General features: G+C 43.5%; 1 protein-coding gene across 6 annotated transcripts in view; it reads right to left on the bottom strand.

The window, feature by feature from the left end:
* Positions 1–13273, bottom strand: part of LOC144772688 (uncharacterized) — a 554957-nt gene that overhangs the window by 257469 nt on the left and 284215 nt on the right. The window lies entirely within an intron of this gene.

Consider the following 13273-nt stretch of genomic DNA (forward strand, 5'->3'; position numbering starts at 1 on the left):
TAGGATACCCAGAACGCCTCCAGCACCAAAAGTAAGTACTTGCAAAAGTATGTCTATACATACGAAGGGCTGCTTCGTCTTGCGGGGCATGTAGCCACTGGTTCACCACAATGAGCTGTGAGGCCCAATAGTATGCTTTAATATTGGGTAGCGCCAATCCCGTCATCATACCAGCCCCTCACTAATTTGTGCATGGCTATTCGACCCTCCTAACATTTTTCACCAGCGCGCTCGCACATTTACTCAGATCATGCTATTACTGCTTTTAACTTTTGACACCACGGGATACTTAATAAACTCATTTTTCTCCTGGTAGTCAATTTTAAATCACTTTTTCCATCACGTACTTTCACCACACTGTTTCATAGATCTTAGGGGATCTAGCACCCGGATCACACTAAAACATCCGCGAACTCCTTTACGCTAGCAAGGAGTTGTAGCTCCTTAGCTGCACTAGGTTGCAGCCAAGAGGAGATCCCAAATGATGAAGCATGCCACTTCGGTGGGTGATGGGACTCCGTCCTCTTAGATAGGACTTCCACCATTTTCTGTTTTCCTTTTGGTTTGTGCTAGTTACTTGTCTGTTTATATTTAAATCTTTCTGGGACCCGCGGATTCTATGTTATTGATATTCGAGCTGGCTTCCCATCCCAGAGAAGGGGGCTTACAGATGCATCAATCGCTTTAAAGTAGGAGTGAGGAAACGGAAACGGGGTGTTCTGCAGGGCATATAGAAACTTAGGGAGTATCATCATTTTGAACAGGGCTTCGCGACCCAGGAGCGTCAGGGGCAGGGAGTGCCAGTGCTTCACGTCTCAGCGGAGTCTGTTCAGGGGTTCTATAAGGTTTTCTCAATGAATTGTGAGGGTTGGGAAGTAATGTATATATATTCCAAGATACTTAAACCCTCCATCGGCTACCTGTATCAGGCAACCCGGAGGTAGCCGCGAAGGAGGGCCCGGCAGCACGTAAAGGACTGACTTGGCCCAGTTGATGGCACAGCCCGAAACTCTACCATAGGATGCGAAGATATCTAGCAGTACAATTATTGATCTTCTGGGGGATGCCATATAAAGTAAGATGTCATCAGCATACAGGGAAATGCGATCCTCCCATCTCCCCGTCCACCTGAGCCAGCGCATCATTGGGTCCCCCCTTATCCAAGCCGCAAGTGGCTCCAACACCAGAGCAAACAGGAGGGGAGACAACGGGCAACCCTGTCTCGTCCCACAACCCAGAGGAAAGTCGGCAGAGACTTGTCCATTGACTACCACATGCGCCAGAGGTTGTGTGTACAGGAGTCGAATCAAAGGCACAGAATTTGGGGCCAAAACCAGTGTTGTAAATCTGCGAAAAGAAAGGGCCATTCAACGAGATCGAAGGCCATACGTGAATCCAAAGGGAGTATGACGGTCTCTTACCAAAACAGCTGGTATGCGGGCCAGTACTCTGTGGAGTCGTCTGAGATTAAGAGCTGTGTTCCGACCCGGCATAAAGCCTGACTGGTCGGGATGCACTAGAGTGGTAAGGGATGGTTGGATCCTAACGGCCAGCACTTTCGCGGGTATTTTGGCTTCTTCATTCAGCAGCGAGATCGGCCGGTAAGAGGAGCACTCCGGTGGAGGTTTACCGGGTTTCGGAATTACAATTGTCGCGATGCGCTGATCTCTGGGAAGCATTCCCACCGCAAGAATGGCTTTGTACATTTTGAGCAAGAGCGGCGTCAGTTCACTTTCTCTTCTTTGCTGCCCTAGCAGAAGCTAAGTGCCACTCAGTCATTTAATTTTTTAAATTTTATTTGGTTTCACGATTTCTCTTGTCATTATTTAGGGGTGTGGAATTAATAAACCATCTCCATCTACTTACCCATGGGGCAGGTTGCTCAATAACAATAGATAAGTATATTGTAACCAAATTGCAAGTGGTATATAGTGTTAGTTGATTTTTCATCTGCATCCAATAGGGTCGATAGACCCTCTTTGTGGAACAAAATAGAGATCATGAAGATCTCTAATGCTTTACTAAGGCTAACCTGGTGAAGAGTTCTAATGGGAGGAGTCAAGGGGTTAACCCCTGAGATATAAGCTCAAATCAGTCTTTAGGAGGGATGCATTTTAGCTCCACTTTTGTTTTCCTTACTCCCTGGTGACTTACCAGATTGTTTTTAGTGCAAAAAATGTTGCCACAAAAATCGCATCTCAAAATATGAATGTTTTAATGTACATCATCATTTTTTACCTTACACCTAACGGTCTACAGCGTAATTTGGATGAGCTTTATAAGTACACAGAGGAAAGGTTTTTGGAAGAAAATATCACCAAAACAAAGGCGGCACCATTTAGAGGGAGGAAACGGTATCGCCCCTTTGATTGGAAGCTGGATAAGGCCTGTTGAGGTAGTTAGAACATGCACTGATTTAGTGAGGGTCTTCTCCCAGTCATTAGAATGTACCTCTAACTTCTCTAAATTTTTCTTAAAACTTTCTTTATATGCATTTCAACAGACAATAAGACAGTCAACATCATGTACAACTCATATCATCAGAGAAGAAAATGGCACACAGGATAGTCAGCATAATTCCGCATATGTAATATAAACTTGGTGCAAGTACCATCCTGCATGTGTGATAACTTTTCACAGTGCTATCAAATATAATACATACAGTGGCATAGCATTTCTTCTGCATTGAAACTATAACTCCCCACAAACCTCCCCCCTCCCATCTCCACCCTCTGTAGCTTCCACACATCTACTTTGCCCATTGCTTACAAACTGTAATACAAGCCGGATGTAACTTCTGTTTAGGCACACACACACGGTGGGCAGTGAGACACGTCCCCAATCATCCCACCTATTGTTAGAACCTTGATAGCATGAGTCACAGTGAACGTCCTTTACCCTTAAACATTGCCACCATCCTCCCAACCAGAATGGGAGACCCTCCTTTTGCTGCCTCCTCTCGCTCCGACAGGGCAACCAGTGAGTCATCATCCCCCAGGCGTGCAAGTCATCGGGCGACCTATCAACCCTCCTCGTATGCCGTACATTTGCCTCTTCCGCCCGCACACTCTATCATATCCTTTCTCCAATTCTGTATAACGGGCTGAGCCACAGTATCACAATATGCCTCTTGGGCCACCACAAGGCTCAGAGTCACAAAGCACCTGCTCAGTTTTTTTTTGAGAGGGGGGGGAGTGGGGGGGGGGGGTCAGAGAGAGAGTTTGGAGGTTAGCTGGGAGTAAGCCCAGCAGAATTTGTTGAATTGTGGTCGGTGCCACCCGTCCCGCTGACGATTTAATGTGGGATAGCACCTCTGCCCAGTATACTGCTATAGCAGCGCACTGCCAGACCATGTGAATGAAATCAGCCCTGTCCTGACCGCATATGGGGCATGCAGAGGGCCTGCTAGGATAAACATAGTTATAATCTACAAGTTTGAAACAAGGGTTTATAGACACTGCCCTGACTGCCTCATGTATTTTTACCCAATCCACATTGGACAAGAGTGCATCACATTCCCGCTGCAATGTCTTCCAAGTGAAGTGTCTTCACAGGACCGTCCGCCTGGAGCGCCCAGTACAGTGTGTTATTGGTCTACGGCCTCCCACTTGAGATAGGATTGTGACCACAGTGGATGTGGGTTTAGGGGCCTCCGGAAACGTCGGCCACAGTAAAAATTGACCTCTTTCAGGTGCAAACATTTCTGTGGCATCCTGAAGCGCAATTAAATGGTCCCCCAGATATAAATCAGAAGCATGATACAGCCCACCCCTACTTTCCACTTTCTGTTGACACCGTTTCATCAATCTGGGTAAAATGGCATACCGTCCACAAATCTAAGTCCGGAGCATACGGGAATCACCCCAACACCCCACGCCGTCCGCTTCCAGAATAGCACACGAGTCGAATCACATGGGGCATTTTCTCTTGACATTCTTCCCTTTTAACAATAGCTCGGCCAGCTGAAGCCCACCATGCAATCCCGCCAATAAAGACCTTTCCCAATAGTCATCTACATCAAACCAGTGGACAGCATGTGGGAGCTGGGTTGCTAAGTAATAAAACTCTAAATCTGGAACCTCCAGACCTCCTTGCCCCTCACTCCCACTTCGGTGTTCCAATCCTATTATGCATCATTTTCCTGCCCAAAGTAAGTGGATCAAGAGACTATCTAACTCTCTAAAAACCGGACAAGGAACCTCATACATAACACCCTACAGCACATACAAACATCTTGGCAGCACTATCATTTTAGCGGGGCTATCTTACCCATGAGGGATAAATGTAATGACTTTCAGAAATCAATAGATGGTCGAAGATTCTGAATCACCCTTCCAAGATTTGGGTCGCAAGTCTGCTGCTCCCCAGGAGTTATATAAATACCGAAGCATTGAACAGCATAAACTTTCCACATTATGTCGATTTTTGGTAACTGCTCTATAGACAATCTCGACAACAACCCGATCGGGAACAGGGATGACTTGGTGCTATTAATATGTAGGCCAGAATATTTACCGAATTCCTGCAAAACATTTCGTGAAAATTGAATCAAGATGTCAGCCTGAAGCAGGTAGAGGATAGCATCATCGGCATACAGAAAGACCTCTTGCACTCCTCTCATATTGGGCTTAAGGCTAATGTTCACGGAGGTGCTCTAAAAAGATTTTGTTGCTCCTTGGGAATGCGACTTTTTCAATCACTCTTCGATAGTTATCTGGCGAAGGTACCCCCTATCCTCTCTTACGCACTTGAATATAGCCCCATAAATAAGTGGTGAAACTTAAATTTATTTGAAGCGAGGCTCCGCCGTAAGATCACTTGTTTGAGTCAAGCTACTCCAGTACAGGCAATAGGCTAAGAGCTTTCCTTACCCAACACCTACTCTAGATCTCTGTCAAATGTGATTAGGTAGGCATATAGTCTACTGCATGCGTCAGAAGGCTCTTTGAGAGCTCTTTTGAGGAGTAAAACCTTCAAGGAAGGTAAAAGTCCCAATGTTTTCAATAACAATCTCACGATTGCATTCGAGAATTTTCAATGCACCATTGCCCACTTGCAATCATGGACGCCCAGACTAAGTTATGTTCTAGATATTGCACGCTGTTCTCAGTTACAAATCTATAGGCCTTATGTTGATGACCTCATAGACAAGATCCATCAAAAATATTTAAGGTTCACATTAGATCACAGCATTAGTCGATGTATCATAATGTTACGTTTGGGCATTCTACCACTAAACAACTTAATAAAGCGCTTGAGAGATTCAAGAGATAAGTCACGATTATGTGACGTATGCTGGGTGCGGGGTCTTCAAGATATTGTGCACGTTGTATGTCTGCCCTAGCAAAATTGTTCTAGAAGCAAAGAATCGTTTTTAAAACCTTCATGTTTTAAATACAAAGTGTCTAGAATCAATGATTGGATTGCATTGGCCAGGTCACCTCTTGATGAATTTGTGAAAGCGTTTTTATCTTTGTTTTAACTTAAGGAAAACGTAGAGTTTGTAATGTTTTTAAGCTTTGTTCAAATTATTTAGCATTGTTTATATTGTTGATCCCTGATGAGGTCTAAATCAATAAAATTCAAACTATCAACGACAGTCCCCTAACCACCCTATTTCATCTCCCACACACAGAGGACTGGACTGCTTGATTGGGAGTGGGGGAGCATGTTGATTTTGGGGGACTGGTTCACAAAACGGGCAATTAGGTAGATTCCCTGACCTAATGGATGAGTTTATCTTTACCCCACATCACTTTCTAGGGAGGGAATAAGAACCGTCGTGAATATAATAGCCTAAACCTTATCATCAAAAACAACAAGGTGATGGATGGAATGCTTGAAATAATATCAGCCACTGATAATGTTCTTTTTTGGCAATTGTCACCCAAAGTGGGACGGGAATGTCAAGACATAGGTCACATGCTTGCCATAAAACTAGATTCAAGCTATCCAGGCTGATGAGGGATGATACCCCGAAACCGGTCATAAGATGCTTGTTTCCGGTGTTGGGTGGTTCCTAGGAATGCCCAGGACCTGTGCATTTTGGATGACATAAATGGAGGGCTTGGTGTCTAAACCGCTTCCAGACACCCCCACAGGATATGTCAGCCAGCGGACCAGCTAGCTCTACAGTGCCACTACCACCCATCGTACCTTACAGTGGTGTAGGTAGTTTCTGGCAACCACTGAACAGGACAACCCTGATTCCTCAGGAATTGTGGAAAACAGTAGAGTACTTTTCGCTCTGTCACTTGTGCTTGCTTATTCTCAGAAAATACACAGGATGGCGGTTAGGACATTTCAATAAGTATTTATTGGTGCACCGTCAGTCTTGTGTAAAACATATTTGCTGCGACAATCAGGAGACAGAAGCATACGAAAGACATTGCAAGGGCCAGTATGGTAAATAGTAGATACACTTCTACCATAGTGCTGATAAGATGAACATAAACAGTTCGGATAAAAACAGTAGCACTTGCATATTCCTAAAATGCACGCTCTAAGTAATTTGCCTAAATGTACCTAGCATAGCTATGTAGGTGTAGCATGTATATGTGTATATATAGCCAAGAAATCCCTGAGGAAGCTCCAACCCCCTCACCTGATGGTAGAGAATGAAGGACCCCATCTTTTCTTCAAGGATGACACCCCGCAAGGGATGTCAGACCGCTGCGTGTCGAGGATTCAGCATGCAGGACCCAGTCTCAGCTTGAAATTCCCCTCTAATTTGCAGGGGGAAATAAGGATCTTATATACTAGAGTGGGCACTCCAGGGTTTCTTCTAGAATCAATGTTTTGAAAAAAATCAAATGTTTTGAAAATAACAATTTTATTTCAAAACTAATGCGATCATGCTCAGTGGGCTGTTGTCCAAGGATGAAAAAAGTGGTGACCCTTATACAAAATAATTATGCAGTGCCTGTGGACATGTTTATGTGCGTCAGGTACAGAGATAAAAAGGGGCATACATGACAGGGCTAGCCTCAAGGACATGACACCGGTCCAGGTAGGGCCTGGTCTGGCAATTCGGGATGGAATGTTCCCATGGGGAGCAGGGTCAAAACTGATCTGCATATGGCTGGGTACAAACTGGAATGGTGTGGTGAGCAAAAAGACGATGGATTTTGGCCCAGATCTATGACGGGGGTGAGTGTTTGACACTGTTCAGCATTCCGTCCATCAATTGTTCTTTAAGCATTAAACTTATCTGCACCACATTTGCCCAAGTGTGGGAAATTATGCTCCTTTATAGATCCATCCTTTTCCAAACCAAAATTTACTTCTCTCACCTACGAGACCAATGGGCTATAGATAGAAGTCAGGAGCAGACAGTCAAGGACTGGTCTAATGTGCTAAGCAATAACCCTCGCACCTTTCGCAACGCCACTTTAAACTAGTCCACTACTACTATCTTCATAGTGCATCAACAAGATGTTCCAGGGACTCCAGCCAGAGTGCTGCAGAAGCCAGCTAAGTGGTGCAGACTTTTACCACATGGTGTAGGACTGCTTGATCCTCTAATCTTATTGGGAAGCGGTGACAAGCCTCATTTGCCATTGGCCGGAATCTTGCTAGGACCCCGGCTATCTGCTTACTGGGACTGCTCCCCAAACTCCAATCCAAGATCATTACAACTAAATTTGAGGACTGGTCTTTAAATCTTAGCTCGCTGGCAAATATCCATGCACTGAAAACCGCTTTCAGAGCATTCCATACAGGGATACTTACTACACCTGGGTTCTCAATGAATATGAGGAAAACCCATATACTCATCTCCTTACCTCCACCATACTGTACCACCCCACCCATGCCACAACAATCCGTCATGATTTTGAAGGGGCAATCCCAGTGGAAAGAAGATTCTTAGTTTATAGCATTAGGTGTTTTTGTTTATTAGTTATGGTTTTCCTTTTTATCCACACCATCTCCTATTGCATTCTGGGACTCGACCACACAGTCTGTCTATGTGAAAAAGCATTGTGACATAAGATTACTTGAATGTGTACGTCTTTCTGACATATCTAGAGTGCCTTCTTTATATGCATGATTTCACTTAAATGATCTGAGTTGTTCGCACTTTATCGTGTATACATTACAAGTCAATGCCCTTGAATGTGCCTGCATCCCACCTATTAAAATGCTTATACAATTTGTCATATAAAATAATAATAAAAATGTATGTTATTTCTAGATGAAAGTTTCTATGATAATGTAACATTTTAAACAAAAAATAAAATGAAAACACAAATTCACCAGTTATAGTTCCCTATAGGGGGAGGTGCTTAAATCAGATAGCTCCATCTGCGCCGCATCAGACGCCGATGCAACGTGTCGACATCGGGAAGAGTCATTGGCTGACCCGACTCAGACAGTGAAGATCCCGAAGGGCTGTGCACTGGTGTCGTCTTGAATCTGATAACGGATTTAGAGGGCCCAACTAGCACCGAGGGTGAACCTGCCAGCAAGGATCCAGTCGGGACACTTTCCACCACCTTGGCGCAAGAAAGCACGCCAGAGAGAAATTGAAGCCCAAAGACTTTATGCAGGGAAATGTAATGTTCCCGCAATTGGGCTGGAGACGCCCTGGCTCGAGGATATTTAGAGAGGCACGGGGTGGACTCCTGAGAATGCTCAACAACCAAAGGTTGGGCGGCAGCATCACAAACAAACTTACGTTTCAACCTTTGGCCCTTCGGAGCCTCCTTCGACAGAGACAATCCCTCATCTGAACGACTCCTCTACTCGTTTCTGGACTTCATGAGGACTGACGACGCTGCAGTGCCTCAGAAAGTTGTGCCGCCATAAGTCTCATCCGATGCTCTCCCAGGCACCACAAACAGATTGAATGAGGATCTGTGATCAACATCTGTCTGTCACAAGATCCACAGGGTTTGAACCGTGAAGGTATCGCAAAAAACACAGTTTCTCACACAAAATGTGGAGATGGGCCAATAAAACGGCCCATCTCCACATTTTTCCGGATCTGCGTTGCAAGCTAGGAAATCTGGATCTGCGTTGCAAGCGAGAAAAAGAAGGAACTGATGTCAGCGCATTGATGAGGTGGTTATATGGACTCCGTCGACGTCACACCGCGTAATGACGTCGATACGGGGTCGCGTGGCGCCCTCTTCTAATGCATGGATGTGCTGTGAATTTTTTTCTGGATCTAGTCTTGTGTCTTGGAGAGGATTCTAAAGTAAAGAATCTGTGGCAAGCTGTCTCTATCAGATCTGTTTTTTTGTAGGTTACTAACTTTATTTGTCATGATGAAGATCCCGTTGGAACTCACTGTATTGGGGGTTGAAACATCAATGTACTTTAAAGTTGACTGTTACAAATGCATACTTTAGATCTGAATTCTGAACTTTTACGTTTTCACAAAATGAATGACCATTCATTCAAGACTAACTTTTTTAAACACTAGTGCACTTTTGTCGACTCCTGTCACAAAGTCACTACTATTGCAGTGGAGCATTTCTTGTACTGATATAATTTATATACCAACAACAATAATTACATTACTGTTCACTTCCTTGAAAGGGCTGCTCTGGTTAAGTGGCCTGGGAGTGCCATGTCTTGCTTTTAATGTTGGGTTGTTTTGCGTTCTGCAGGAAATTATATTTTGTTGTTGATTCTGCAAGATAGATACCGAAGGCTTAACCTCTACCAGTGATTTAAAAAAAATCTTTTCTAGCATCTCATCCTCCAGGGGTCGGAGAAGGTGTTTCTCACCCCAAGGCAGTCCAATGAGCTGCTGCTGAAACTTTAGGAGAGAACTCAAAATCCTTAAACAAACATTGAGGCATAAAAGTATATTTCTATTAACCGGACTGGAAATAGTGTCTCCCAGATCCACGGCACACTTGATGCTGGCGTAGCAGACAACCAAGCCCTTTTCCATGATCTCAGCTCTCTTTCTACTTGCGTCAGGGAGACGTTGCATACATTACTCTGCTCCCTCCCGCTGGTACCCATCATAGCGTGCCTTACTCCAAGCTGTGTGCATCACCAGGGAGTCTGGAGGCTAATGCCAATGGATGAATAAAGGATGTAGAGGTGCAGGCTTAAGAATGTTTTTCACTCCTGGCGTAACCACCTTGACTTTGACAAGGCTGGTACAGTTCTCCACCAAGCACTTTAGCACAGTTTTTACCAAAACCAAAACTAGGTACTCATCCTGGTCTTGTAGAAAGTCTCTAGATGACATGGAACTTTTACGGTGTGCTGTTACTCTCACTTTGACTTCTTGGTATGCAGAGGTGTCTACAGGAAAGGACACATTTACAGAGTATGGCTCTAAATTAAAGACTACTTGAGTAATTGTACTGTAATCATGCCAAGCTTCTCCCTGCGGTTCTGTTAGCCCTGGCTCCGGGTACAGAGACAGTGGATCTGCAGAAGGGTTGTTGTGTGAACCAGAGTGGTTAGTGGACACATTTTTGGTGGATGAGTTGTTGGGATGGTGTCTACTTTCCTCTTCTTTGGTATAGTGCGAACCTTAAAACCATCTGAAATTGCCTCCTTAAAGGTAAGCCTGTTCTTCTTATGAAGAGGGTATGGGGGAGGGGATGGATGGAGAAGAGAGGGGTCTGACCATATTGTCCGTTAGGGTCAATACATATTGTCTTTGGCCTAGATTCGGACTGTGGTGGCTGGATAGGCTCACTGTTCTCCTGTTGTAGCTTCGGTGTACTGGGAATAGAAAGCCCTTGCCTTGCCCTTCCTTCAAAGAAGTCATTTTCATACAACCTGGCACAGCCTCTTCAATGTGTGAGATCCTAAAGCAGTCAATATTTTTCAAATTCTAATCAATGTTGTCCTATAAGAACTCGGTCCGCCATGAAGCATTTCCTTCCAAAAATAGCAGTAATTGAGCAGTCAAAACACTTCCAAACCTAATGGCAAGGAAACTAATCTAAGTTGGAATCTATTGGGTGCCTCTAAGGGGTATCACTGAAAATCATTTTTCAAAGAAAAACAACTTGTAGCACTGTGAACACAACACTAGATGGGAGGGCAGCGCATGATGCAAACCCAGAGATACAACACTAAAGGTGTTAATATCTCCTATGAACTTTAAGTGGACCCTCGTTACAGGATGTGAGGTAAGAAGAGATAAACATAACTGCTTATCATCTGATTTGAAATGGACTGTAGGAATTTCCTGGTTAGAAGACTTTTACAAAGAAACAATACACATAGACGTGCAATTATGATTCATTTAGGCCCCTTGTTTCAGAACATATATGAAAAAGAACATTTATTGCCTACATTGTATGAGATGGTTTAGTCTGCAGAGTTTTAAATGCCACCACACCAAAAGGCATTTTAATCACTGCATAGCACAATGAAAGTTTTTATTCACAGCAATCACACTCAAACCTTTTTACCATACAGGTGCTGTAACTAAAGGATCCATCTCAATGCGTCTTCTCCAATTTTGTTAGTCATAACAGCAGAAGTCAAAGGTGGCAGGCTAGCTTTCAACCTAATCATAGCCATTGGGGGATTTAGGCAGACTAATAGTTGTACTGTCAGAAAATGATATAACCAGTAAACAGATATTATATTTACATCTAACTTACACAAGGATTTACTTGATTTCCTAACTGAATTGTAATATGCAATTCAGAGTGTTGTAATTTTTTTGAACGGAATTCATTAACGAACTTATGTGAGCACTAAAGACTAATGTATTCAAATAGGTTGTGCAAAGAGAGTGCAACAATAGGAATCACAATCAGAAGTAAACACCCACCATAACATTACATGCTGAAACAAAAGTAATCTTCCCCATAAATATATTTCCCTTTTGTGAGTGATCTTTATGATCTTTGTGTTCCCACTAAACTCCCAGTCGTTTTCAGTGCTCTACTACTCTCTTGCTAATTTTGCCCAAATTCCCCTACATAAAAGTACAACAAATGAGTAAATGAATTCAATCTTACATATTTTACTCCAGAACATTATTTGAGTTCTGGGTTATAGACACTTTAGTCAGAGTTAGAATGATTGACATCTATTTATTTATTTAAAGCGTTTTATAAAGCGCAAACATGACCCTAGAATATTAGAGCACTGTACATAGTCTAGAACAGAGTCAAAAATATAAAAACAAATAAAAATAAGATCAGTTATGTTACAGTATTTCCAAGTGCGAACATGATACCAGCGTATAAGAGCGCTGTATCCTAATACTGCATATTTCAAAATGCAGCTTTAGTAACACGATTATTAGTGATCATTATTCAGAAGGATCAAATGAGTGATCAATAATTAGCTGTAGTCAAAATGCTATATTCTAAGGTTCTACACTTTCAAAATAGTACTGAAATGGTTAGTGGCTCCCCAACTTCCATTTTTGGTCCTAACAACGTGACCCTAACCTTAAATTCACTATGCACAAAAGAAGCTGCCCTATTGGCTTTCTTGATTTTATTATCCAAGAATACACGGGACCACTTGCACTCTAATTTTGGACCCAGATTCCTTTAAGGGCATTTTTTCCAGACTTAAAATAGCCTTGAAATCTGAAAGAATGAGGAACTTTGCTCTGAAGCACGCAGCCTGTGATAGGGAATTATAATCGCCATTATCAGACAATAAATGGCATAGAAGTGAAGTGGAAAGCAATGCCCGCTTTAAACTGGTGCACTTTTATTTACTTTATCATGCATTTCTGACTCCATCTCATCTACGCCCTAACCCGGTGAGGTCAGCGGGGTGTACCAGATGTGGGATAACATCTGAAGATTTTTGTCACTTTGCATGGAATTGTATGCATATGTTCCTCCTACTGGAATGCAGTGAGTGGGGAGAAACATAGGGAGACAAGGGTAGCTGTGGAAATTCCGATCTGTCACTGTTTGCAGGGACTGTTGCCCTTCTCTCTGAAGGGGAGAAAAATGCAATATAGGTTTGCCCAACTGAGTCTTCTGCTGGCACGACGCTGTATACACTGGGCCAGCCCCATCCCCAGGGCTCTCACTAAATGGAGGAGAGATTTGTTGGAGTGAGCGGAGGCAGAGGAATGTTGGCTCCAGAGAGTGCGCACGGATGAGCACATGGAAAGAGATCTTGAAATAAGGTCCAACATGTTGGATGCACTCGGGGAACGCATTGGGGAGCGGGGAAATGTAGACGACCCAGAAGACGGAGATTGGGAGGGAGACACTGCTTCAGATGGGGAACATGATGTGGGGGCTACATTAGATGCACACGTATCACCAAACAGTGAGCAATCATCAGTCCTGAATGGGTCTGATTTAGC

Source organism: Lissotriton helveticus, chromosome 8 (assembly GCF_964261635.1).
Source record: "Lissotriton helveticus chromosome 8, aLisHel1.1, whole genome shotgun sequence".
NCBI classification, from domain to species: Eukaryota; Metazoa; Chordata; class Amphibia; order Caudata; family Salamandridae; genus Lissotriton; species Lissotriton helveticus.